The following is a 12,993-nucleotide window of genomic DNA, read 5'->3' on the forward strand; positions in this document are numbered from 1 at the left end:
AACGTCCAGATTGTACCGATTGGTAGAAGTGTAGGTCCTGAATTGTGCTGCGTGTTAGAGTAGGATGCAACTATCATGAGATTTGCGTTTCAAATAGAATGGTAAGATATGCACTTGCTAGCGAGCTATATTATCATGTTGAAAAAAATCTTTGAGTTTTACGTCTCACGGCTATGCCGGAAAGGCTAAAGGGGACAGTGATGATGAGAAATGAGTGAAATGATGAAATGAAGAAAGTGGGAGGAAACGGAAGAACCCTAAGGAAACCAACGCACACGGTGTTTGTCCACCACAAAGTTCACTTGCTGCGAGCTGGGATCGAATAAGAGACCCCATGCACCAGACGTGAACGACCCATCGCGACCCCTCATGTCGAAAAAATAATTATGATAATGTATATTATAGATAGAGCAAATTTGGCTACCCTTTCGAATAATATAAATCACTGGAAATACATTATTAATTAGATATGTTTAAACCGTGAAAATTTCCACTTACGTGTATTAAGGTGGAACGCTGAAATATGTAAACAATTAGTGTCATTTGGTACGGCAATGACTGTCAATTCACTGCCCTCATGTGTTTTAAATTTAAATACATTTTAATCAGTTTATTTATATCTGGCATTTGATCCCTCAATCTGAAATAGATTACTGATTAAAAGTAATTAAGGAAAGTAGTAGCTAATCAATCCTTATACTGAGCACAGTATATTCTTAACTTTCCAATGGACATTCCGATTTCTTCCATAGCATAACCTGAAATTTACATTTTCAAATGTAAATTTAACTTTCCAGAATTGTGTTGACAATGAAAATTTAGATATGGCTGTGATGATATGACAAAATGACTCAAATCACTTTATCATTTTAAAGTTTCTTTTGTAATTGTTCTCAGTGAATATTAGTACAAGAAAGCTGCATTTTTTCAGAATATTTTTGCCAACATATTTTGTAAATAATTTTAAGATAAATAATTGTAAAAACATTCTCTTTTCCTGCTTTCTATTTTCAATTTTCAGTAGTTATACTAACTCTTCTATCATGAAATAATTCATTATGTATAGTTGTTACACTCATTATATATATATATATATATATATATATATATATATATATGTATAGATATAGATATAGATAGATAGATATAGATATAGATATAGATAGATAGATATAAATATAGATATAGATAGATAGATAGATATGGGAAAGGGTGGTATGTTGAGCCCCCACTTTCATTATGGGGTGTAACTCACACAGATATGGCACATATATATATAAGGTGTCTCTTTTAGTTACTTCGGTGGAAGTGCAAACACACCATGGTGACAGTCATTTGGGGATATACATTTATAAGAATTGTAACGTTTTCTAAAACAAAAACTAGAAAAAGTTAAATTATATTTAAAGGGGATCGGAACTTTCCTCCTCTCCAAGGTAAACGTGAAGTGTTACAGGCAGAATGTTGCCAACAGGTACTTTCATGAAGTGTCTAAATGTCGTACGGAATCTGGCTAAAATGAGTTGAAACTACCGAAAATTATATCTACTAGGACATATAAATATAACAAACTTAATAATTCCTAATAACGTTTACTTTTAATCTCTATTTAAAAATTCAACAAAACGTCAATTGTACTCCATTGACTAGACTTATAATAAGCCTTTGATCTAGTATACGAGTGCGAGATGAGACGTTTGTAAAAGTTCTGAAAATAGAGTTCCTACGGTATTAAGTATGAGTGTTAGTAAGGTTTACTGTTCCTAAGCATTTTGCGAGCTTTTAGCTCCTGTGTATTTGCAGGTACCTGGTTTGTTACTCTGTCCTGTAAAAGTGAAGTAAAATGAATCGTATGAACACGATTCATATTCTTTTTGACAATGACGCATAGAAACTTGTAGTTTTGAGTTGTACGCAGACTGTGAAGATAAACTTGCGATGAAATATAATAACGAAGCAGTCGCTAAAGTATTGGTGAATGATGCTAGTTTAGAGGTTAAAATGTAATATACATTTCATTTATCCACGAAGGTCTCGACTGCTTGTATTCAGACAATTTTAAGTACCTATGGTAACGTGTTAAGTGTTATACCTGACGCATGTTCTAAATAATCGATATACTGTTATTGCGTTTACTCTAAACAATCGATATATGCGATTATTCTGCTCGTGTCGAATTTGTTGAACTAGTCCTTCACTAGAGATGTTTCCAAAATATCAAGAAGATATTATTTATGAATAATAGTGAGAAACATGGAAGCAGTGTCTTTAAGAATTACATGAATGCTCTATTTGTCCCCTAAAAGCTTGCCCTACAGTTATCCGTTACCCCTTATTCCTATTCTTCCCCGCCAAAATGCCTGTATTTCTTCCGTCTTCCCTTCAATCTAGTATTACTGATTCTTCGGTAGACATTGAAAAACATGTAAAGAAGGAACAAGTTTAATTTACTTTCAGTGATGTTAGCCAACAATATTCACCTGCAGACGAAGGAGCTGACTTAACACCAGTAGAAGATGTCGGTATTACCACCGAGAACTCAGCCAGTTCGGTGTAACAGAAGATCAATCCACAGCAAGACAAACGTTGCGTGTCGGTGGAATGCAAACACAGGCATTTTTTTGGTTCGTTCAGATTTAAAAAGATACTGTTTTGACCTTCTTAAGGACGATCGTATTGGTAGTAATGACAATTATTCATAATATTATAAGATCCAGCCGACGTAAAATCAAGCGTTCTAGATTAAAGAGTAGAAGAAATGATTTTGTTTCGTCAAAAAGACCGATACGTCAACAAAGTGCGATTCATTTCCTAAATAAAAGCACTTGCAACAAAAAAACTTAAATACTGGTGACAGTCAGGTAGAAAGCATGGAGTTTGCTAACACGTGTCTAAATTCTTGGCATTGTTTTTTGGCTTTGTTGTTTATATCTACGAATAACGATTGTTAATATTGTCTTTTTCACAGGGGTGTACCAAGGGCCGGCAACAAAAGTCACTGCCCAGGGCTACACAGTCAGGGGACGCCAACACGAGCCTCAAAAAATAAATTTTATAACCTGTTTTGTACTGAATTTTGGTTTATATTGTTGTAAAGTAGCGTCCGTTACATCATCGTTTTCCATTTCGCCATGAAGAAGAGAGTTCCATAGTACTAGGGGAGGGGTTATATCGACAAATGTAGACATGGCATATAGAAGAAAGACTTGAGGGGGAGTTGGTATTGTTTACAGCGGGTCATGTTCTTTGTGAACTTTTCCAAGGCTAATGAATGTTATTGGAAGTCATTGACGTAGATGTCAATGCCAGAGATTTACAGACAAAAAAGCACGGAAGATTATATTGTAATTGCTATGAGATGCTGAAAACAAACATATTGTTTCATTTGTTGCTCATTTTCTGTAATAGTGAAATTTAACATTTTATTTAGTTTTTCTTAAGTTTTGTTATGCTATTAATTATCACGCCCGAGGCCAAAGTTTGAAAAATTAGGAAGACAATTTGCGTAAATTATTCTAGCTCTTAAGATTCTAGCTTTTTTTAGAGGAAAAGGATATGGACGCTTTCTCATAAAGTTCCTTATACTGTATTTACTTTGATATGATTTACTTACTTACGAAAGTTAGAGGATTTCTAATACTTGATAAAACCTGTTATTAAGCTTTTGTCTTGTAAGACTGTTCAACTTTTGTACAAATTCATGAGATACGTTTTTTGAATGCTTTGGACTTAAACTACTAGTACCTGCATAAAAAGAGTTGTTTATATTGCTGTGCATAAACACGTTCAACATATATGAAATGTATGTATTGATATTTCCCGTTATTAGGAAAGATTTTTACATAGATTGCTATATTGTAGAATGACGCCTGATGTTATTGATTTAACAAAACAATTTACAATATAGCCGTAATCATGTCACTATTAGTAGTATTTAGATGTTCGATATTGTTTTTGTTTATGTATATAGGTAAAGAAATAATAATTAAAGCAGAATGTAATTGATACCATATGATCAAGGGCGCCGATTTCTCTGTAAATTTTGGGGGGCATTCAAATGCAGAAAGTATATATATGTGTGAGGATGTTAATACAAATCGCATTCAAATTATACCAAATATTGTATATTCATAAGTAGAATAGGGGCCCTCATGAGCTTTGGGGGCCCGGACCCCCGCCCCCAGGATCGGTACTCTTTCATATGCATATTTTTTTAAATAAATATGCATATTCCATGTATTTGAGTAATAATTTTCCTTTCTTTAAACAAATCGTTTAAAATATTAAAATCACTCTAATAAAATATAAAATATATGCTAGGACAAGGTGGCACCAATAGTCCCTTTGTCCGCGTGAAAATTTCATCTTGGTCTATCCCTGCTTGGGTATTGCTCTGTTTATTTATAACCTTATCGAGCTATGATACTCTGTTAATGTTATTGTTCTGAGCTCTGAAACAAAACACCTATTGTGGAAATAGTTTACATTGAACACGATCAATAAAATCTTTCTTGCAAAAGGTGGTTGAAAACTTTTTTTATCTCCCCGGTTATAGATAGATCTTATCAGGGGTGGACTGGCCATAATTAAGTACCGGCCCGATGGCCGCTGCGCCCTCCTCGGAAGGGGCTAACAAGGAGGATGTCCGAAGTGTAAATCTCAGATTTCAAAAATGTTTGTGCAGATCGTTAGGGGGGTTCATAGAATAAAGATCAGCAGAACAAATTTCGGCGGAACCCCATATTTGAGTGGGGCAGTGCACCATCTGTGATTTTCGGCTTTCGTAGTAAAAATCGGTCTTTTGATTTGAAAATTGACTTATTGTTGTCGACAATCGTTATCATTCGTCTTCGTCTGTATAAAGATACTTCAATTGTAGGTCAGGGTTCCGTATATGTGTGGGGGGGGTCCGCCTCATAAGTGTGATACATGTTCCTCCTTCATTTTGACGAGCTGAATTCAAATATGTCATTAAAAGTTCTTTGTGGAGCACATGTGCGGCACAGGTCTCTACCTAGTTTCTGGGATGCTGAATCACAAGTTGAAAGAAAAGTGAAAGGCTTGAAATAGGAGTTTGACAGAATCAGTGCTTACTGTATGGATTGAAGCCAAAAGAGATTTCATGACTGTACATGACATGGATGTTCGGAAATGGGCAATTGAAAAAGCGAAAAAAATTAATCTTGAAAACTTTAAGGGTTCCAAAAGTTCCTGCACCCGTTTTAAATGGAAACATAATATTGTGTAGCGAGAAATAACAAAATTCGTGTCGCGAGCAGACGTTGACACTTCACAACAAATAGAAACTACAGCCATATCTTTCCAGCTAGAAGTCAGGGATACGTTACCGGAATTCGATATAGGCAATACTTAAATTTCCGATCAAAGTGTTTTTGCAATGAAACTGCACTATAATCGTATGTTAGGTATACAAGATGGGAAGAAAAGTAGAAGCTTCTGCACAATCCAAAAATGCCTTATCTCATATCTATACAATAATACCCCTTATGTCTGCTAGTGGAAAGTTAGTTGGGCCATTATAGATTGTATTCCCAGAACCGACAGGAAAATTTGGAGCACAGTTCAAGAAAACTTTATTCCAGGTCCCAAATATTAAGGTTTCTGCATCAAAATCTGGAAAGATGGGTAAGCTGCATTTGGAGGAGTGGATCCGTGATGTTTTGGTTCCTTGCATAAGGGACAAAAGTGTCTTGCTCGTAGATTCATGGCCATCTTTTAACAAGAAAGACACGCAGCAACACATTCCCGACGAAAAAATATTATGTAAACAAATTCCACCGGGAGCAACTTGGGCTGTACAACCACTGGATATTTGGGGCTTCAGAATATGGAAGAATTTTGTACGGAAAATAAGAGATTTCGTAATTTTACAAATTGATATACAACTTCACAACGTAACAACATTATAAAATTACAATCGCTAGTTTATGAACAATTATCAATCGCCAAGTTACCATGATGTGTTCAAATATAGTTTGTATAAATTCGGATGTGTAGATGCGAGGCCGCCAGAATTTGTTAATCCAGTGAGTTTCTCATTTTCCTTAAACGACACTATCATATGTGATGAGTACGAAGATATAACACTCCTGAAATGAAGTTGGTGCTGCAAAAGTCTTTGCGCGGAACACTTTTTCGAGCAGTTTCATTCCTGTAAAATATACAATACATAAAGTAAGCACGAATTCTGCCAAACTTCAGTCCTTCAGTTATCTTTCAACTTGTGATTTGGAATCCCAGAAACTAGTTAGAGACCTGTGCCGCACATGTCCTCCTCAAAAAACTTTCATTGAGATATTTGAATTCACCTCGTCAAAATGAAGGGGGAATATGTATCAGACTTGTGAGAGGGACCCCAGTGGCGGATCTAGCCAGGGGCCGGAGGGGCAGCTCCCAGTTTTTTTAGTGCCAAAAATAATTGAAGCTATTATTTATATATTCTGAAAGTTTATAGTAAACTCATGATATAGTATCGTATATAGTATGATATACTAAAAACTGGAGTAGGCCTCCCCCATCTTTTACATTCTAGATCCGCAACTGGGCCCCCCACACAGGGATCCTCGATCCACAATTGAAGTATTTTTACGCAAATGAAGACGAATGATAACGATTGTTGACAACAATAAGTCAATTTTCAAATCAAAAGACCGATTTTTACTACGAAAGCCGAAAATCGAAAATGGGGCACTGCGCCACCCAAATATGGGATTCCGCCGAAATTTGTTGTGCCGATCTTTATTCCATGAACCCCCCTAACGATCTGCACAAGCATTTTTGAAATCTGAAATTCACACTTTGGACACCCTCCTTGTAAGACCCGTCTTAGCCTCGGGAAGGCGCACAGTTTCCTCTCTGAACACATAAAAATTATAAATTCGCTAGCCTCTGGCCAGCTAGGGCTCCACTCCAGACCCCGGTATTTGCTCGGCCTGGGGCCTCGCTCTTTCTGTTTTTGGCTTTGGGAATGTCATTATAATGATCTTAGGGAACCTGAAATTTATAGATTTGACTCTAATATCGGTTATTTTGGATGATTTTTATATATCAACCCTCCCACCCCCACGGCTCCGCCCCCAGGTCCCGTCTTTACTCGGTCTACGGCTTTGCCCTTTCTGTTTTGGCTTTGGTGGTACCATTAATGATCTCAGCGATTTCGAAATATATTGATTTGACTCTAATCTCGGTCATTTTGGATCATTTTTACATGTCTCTCCCTCCTACTCCCACCGTTAGAGGCGCTAGTGGCGTTACATAAAAACAAGACTCCGTTCAAGACTTACAGATGAACATCTGGAATCAGTGTTCTTGATGAACTCAGAAAGAGACATTCTGACCAAAATAGACAACAATCTTATTATTGACAAAATGTGTGAAAAAAGCAAGAAGATGCGAAGGCTCCTTCAAGCATAAAGCAGCGACTTTACTTTCATTTTCCAGTTTTGTTTTTTGAATTTTTTTTCGCTAGGTAGGTATATAATTCTAAATTTACTTTTGTTAATTTGTAGTAAATGTTTCATGTATACTTTTTATTAACGGTTTCAAAAATAGATGAAAAATAAGTTAATATTATGATGAACATAGCTTTAAAAGGACAGAAGTATGAAAAATAGCATAAGCCCCAAACTTAACTAAAATCTTCAGTTATAATTAGGCTGTTAACAAATGTAGCCGAAGAATTTAAAAAAATTAGTGTGATTTTTGTAGTCTCAGTTAAAGTGTACAGATTTATATAGGCCTAATATACGAGGCGTGTTTTTTAAGTACGACCGTTTGAACATAAGTACACAACGAAAGGTTATTTCAAAAAGTAAATGTATTTTCAGAAAGTACATACTTTACTCTATTTTTCGACATAGTTGCCAAGTTTGTTCAAACACTTATCATACCTCTCAACCAATTTCAAAATACCCTCTTCATAAAAACTTGCCGCCTGCTCCGATAACCAAAAGTTCACTGCCGTTTTCACATCGTCATCATCATTGTAACGGTTGCCACTGAGGTGTTGTTTGAGGTGGAGGAACAGATGGTAATCGCTCGGCGCAAGATCAGGACTGTAGGGTGGGTGGTCTAAAACTTCCCAGCCAAAACTGTCCAACAAATCGCAGGTCTGATCTGCAGTATGAGGTCTTGCATTGTCATGGAGAAGAACAATGCCCTTTGTCAGCATGCCGCGTCGTTTGTTTTGAATCGCTCTGCGTAGCTTTCACAGGGTTTGGCAGTATGTTTCTGCATTGATAGTGGTTCCTCGTTGCATGAAGTCGACCAACAAAACACCATGCCTATCCCAAAACACCGACTCCATGATTTTGCGCTGGGACAGAGTCTGTTTGGCCTTCACCTTTACAGGCGAGTGTGTGTGTCTCCATTCCATGCTCTGTTGCTTTGATTCGGGTGTGATATGCGAAACCCATGTGTCGTCTCCAGTTACGATCTGACTCAAGAAGCCGTCACCTTCTTCGTGATAACGAGTCAAGAACTTCATGGCACACTCAAATCTTTGTTTTTTGTGGTCCTCTTTAGGAGTTTCGGGACCCAACGGGAGTACAGTTTCTTAAACTTTAGGTGCTCAGAAACAATTTTGTAAAGCACTGATCTCGACACGTTAGGAAATTCGTTTGAGAGACCGGTTATTGTGAAGCGCCTGTTCTCACGAACCCTCGCTTCAACTGAAGCCACCAAATCGTCTGTAATCGAAGAAGGGCGACCGGAGCTGTCCTCATCATGGACGTTGTCACGGCCATTTTTGAATTCTCGTACCCACTTACGGACTTTGCTTGCACTTATAACAGTATCACCGTACACTTCGCAAATCTGTCGATGAATTTCTGCAGGAGACAGGTTACTTGCTGACAAAAACCGTATCACTGAGCGAACCTCACACGCGGCGGGCGACTTGATAGTCTTAAACATTGTGAAAGCACAGAACACAACCGTACAGGTCAGCTACAGAGTTGAAACTGAGCACAGTTGTTCCCGAGGCATGCCGGTACACGACGCACACGCTAGTTGCGGTATGCGCGCGAACTACTAGTGTCTACAACAAAACGGACCTTACTTAAAAAACACGCCTCGTATTTAGTACTCAAAGTCTCTTTGTTTGTTTATGAAAATATTGAATTTGTATAATTCTATCGTGATTAACTGCAATAGCTACTTAATTTTTTGTTGTTTTTAGTGTACTAATTTTCCGGGGGAAGCCCCCCGGCACTTTCTTTTATTAGGAGGGGTATTCCATACAAGCGAAAGCCTCAGATGGACGGCGCCCTCCCAGAGTATGTGACCGCGCCCTTTTTACATAGCCAGTCCACCCCTGGATCTTATGTCAATTTCGGAGTAGACCAGGGAATTACTGCAATTTTGATCACTTCCAAATTTCAGCTTTTATAGTTTGGCATGATACTAGATGGCTCTGCTATTGACATTCTTCGGAACTGCAGTTATTTTATTAATATTCTCTGAGTGGGCATACTAAAATGACAGATCGAAAGATATTCGTAACATAATATTAGCGTATTTATTTAGTGTGAAATGTGGCAATACATGTTTTGTACAATACTATAACTGTATTATTTGTCCCGGAAAATATTGTATAACGGAAACTAATTATAGTCCTGAATTGCGATATTTTATCGATGGATTTATATAGCAGCTTATTATTTTCTCCAAGGTAGATCATTTACATACATGTTAGAGGTCTGCACATGCTTAGGCCTACAAAGCATAAATGATTTCGGGCTCGGCTGAAATATATTACAGTTCTGAGTTAATTATTAAATTTTTGTAATTCGGGCTCATTTGAATATCACACGAGGTCGGGCTGGACTCAGGAGTAAATGATAAAACATATTTCGCATTCGGGTCGGGCCGGCCATTATAAATTCACGGGCCGGGCCGGGCATGGCCTAAAAATTCCGTTAACTGCAGACCTCTAATATGTATATCCATAGTAATAATAAAAACAGAGTAGACCGATTTTGTATCAGAGGTAGGATGAGTATACCACAAGTAATCGATTATGTAAGCTGTACTTCATTCATTGATCATATTGCAGTACAAATATGGATACATTCTTTGCCATAAATGGTACTGAGTATATCATATTGGAAACTAAACACTTATTTATTAGCGTTAGTAGTAATCGCGGCACTTTGCCGAACTTTTTGGCCCCTGGGTCCCTGCCTCAGGACCCATGGTCCCTGGCCGGGGTCAATGACCTAGGGGTACATAGGACCACCCCCTCTAAATTTTGGCAGGGGTACCTTGGCCCACCCCCTAAATTTTGGCAGGGGTACATAGGACCACCCCCCTTAAATTTTGGAAATTGCCAAATCTAAAAATTTGGTATGGTAGCCTAGGACCATAGTATGTACCTCTATCAGTATTGGGGGTATATGTCGTTCCCTTTCATGGGTAAAAAATTGCCAAAAATTCAAATTTCGGGGCTTTTTGACCTAATTTATCCCCTTGGATGAGGTGTTATTACCCTATATGGTTATATGGGCGTATACAGGGGTCCATTACTTTTCATAACATATGGGTATATTAATGCACCCCTTGAAAAATTTGGGAGGGGTACCTTGGCCCACCCCTTCAATTTTGGAAATTGCCCAATTTCAACATTGGGTATTATAGTACAGGACCCTAATATGTACTATGATAAATTTGGGTGGTCCACCTCATTCCCTTTTAGGGGTACATAGGACCACCCCCCTTAAATTTTGGAAATTGCCAAATCTAAAAATTTGGTGTGGTAGCCTAGGACCATAGTATGTACCTCTATCAGTATTGGGTGTCTATGTCGTTCCCTTTCATGGGTAAAAAATTGCCAAAAATTTAAATTTCGGGGTTTTTTGACCTAATTTATCCCCTTTGATGAGGTATTATTACCCTATATAGTTATATGGACGTATACAGGGTTCCATTACTTTTCATAACGTATGGGTATATTAATGCACCCCTTGAAAAATTTGGGAGGGGTACCTTGGCCCACCCCTTAAATTTTGGAAATTGACCAATTTAAACGTTGGATATTATAGTACAGGACCCTAATATGTATCATGATAAATTTGGGCGGTCCACCTCGTTTCCTTCCAGGGGCACAAAATTGCCAAAATATAAACGTAAGCAATACGTTATACCACGTGTTTGATTTTTGGTCGATTTTATCCCCTTTGATGAGATGTTATTACCTTATATGGTTATATGGTCATGTATAGGGGTCCATTCCCTTTCATAAGATATCGGTATATTTGTACATTCCTTTAAAAATTTGGGAGGGTACTTTGGCCCACCCCTTAAATTTTGGAAATTGCCCAATTTAAACATTTGGTATTATAGTACCGGACCTTAACATGTATTATGATAAATTTGGGTGTTCCACCTCGTTCCCTTTTAGGGGTACAAAATTGTCAAAATATAAACGTAAGCAATACGTTGTACCACGTGTTTGGTCTTTTGGCCCAATTTATCCTCTTGGATGAGGTTCTATTACCTTATATGGTTATATGGTTATGTATAGGGGTCTATTCCCTATCATAAGACATAGGTACATTTGTGCACTCCTTTAAAAATTTGGGAGGGGTACTTTGGCCCACCCCTTAAATTTTGGAAATTGACCAATTTAAACATTTGGTATTATAGTACTGGACCTTAACATGTATTATGATAAATTTGGGTGTTCCACCTCGTTCCCTTTTAGGGGTACAAAATTGTCAAAATATAAACGTAAGCAATACGTTGTACCACGTGTTTGGTCTTTTGGCCCAATTTATCCTCTTGGATGAGGTTCTATTACCTTATATGGTTATATGGTCATGTATAGGGGTCTATTCCCTATCATAAGACATAGGTACATTTGTGCACTCCTTTAAAATTTTTGGGAGGGGTACTGTGGCCCACCCCTTAAATTTTGGAAATTGCTCATTTTATATATTTGGTAGTATAGTACCGGACCTTAACATGTATTATTATGATAAATTTGGGTGTTCCACCTCGTTCCCTTTTAGGGGTACGAAATTGCCAAATTTTAGTACAACCACGTGTTTGGTCTTTTGGCCCAATTTATCCTCTTGGATGAGGTCCTATTACCTTATATGGTTATATGGTCATGTATAGGGGTCCATTACCTATCATAAGACATAGGTACATTTGTGCACTCTTTAAATTTTTTGGGAGGGGTACTTTGGCCCACCCCTTAAATTTTGGAAATTGCTCATTTTATATATTTGTTATTATAGTACTGGACCCTAACATGTATTATGATAAATTTGGGTAGTTCACCTTGTTCCCTTTCATGCGTAAAAAATTGCCAAATTTTACTACAACCACGTGTTTGGTATTTTGGTTCACCCCTTGGATGAGGTCCTATTACCTTATATGATTATATGGTTATGTATATTGGTCCATTCCCTATTATAAGACATGGGTATATTGATGCACCCTTTAAAAAATTTTGGAGGGGTATCTTGACTCATCCACTCAGTTTTAGAAGTTGATTAATATAAGCATTTGGTATCTTCGTACAGGTCTTCAATATGTACCACTATAAATTTGGATGGTCCACATCGTTCCCTTTCATGGGTAAAGAACTACCAAAAATCAAATTTCGGATGTTATTGACCCCTATTTAATACGTTATATGGTTTATTACCTCTATATGTTTATGTTCTCTTTTAAATTTGGGAATTATCAAATAACAAAATTCGGTAAACGTTTTCTAGGACCCATTGGTATTCCTCTTATGGCCAAATATTCAAAATTTAAAGGTTATTGACCGGCTTTATTATTGAATAAGTACAGGATTTATTACTTTTTCATAAGACACAGGTGTATTTGTGTACCAATCTTAAATTTTGGGAGGGGTACATTTCTTATTGTCATATCAATAATTGGTAATTGTTCTTAAAATTGGATAGTATCTCATTCATTGGGTAAATCATTATGATCACGTGATCAGTTATTGACCTATGA

Source organism: Thermobia domestica, chromosome 15 (assembly GCF_964235325.1).
Source record: "Thermobia domestica chromosome 15, izTheDome1.hap1.1, whole genome shotgun sequence".
In the NCBI taxonomy this organism is placed as follows: domain Eukaryota; kingdom Metazoa; phylum Arthropoda; class Insecta; order Zygentoma; family Lepismatidae; genus Thermobia; species Thermobia domestica.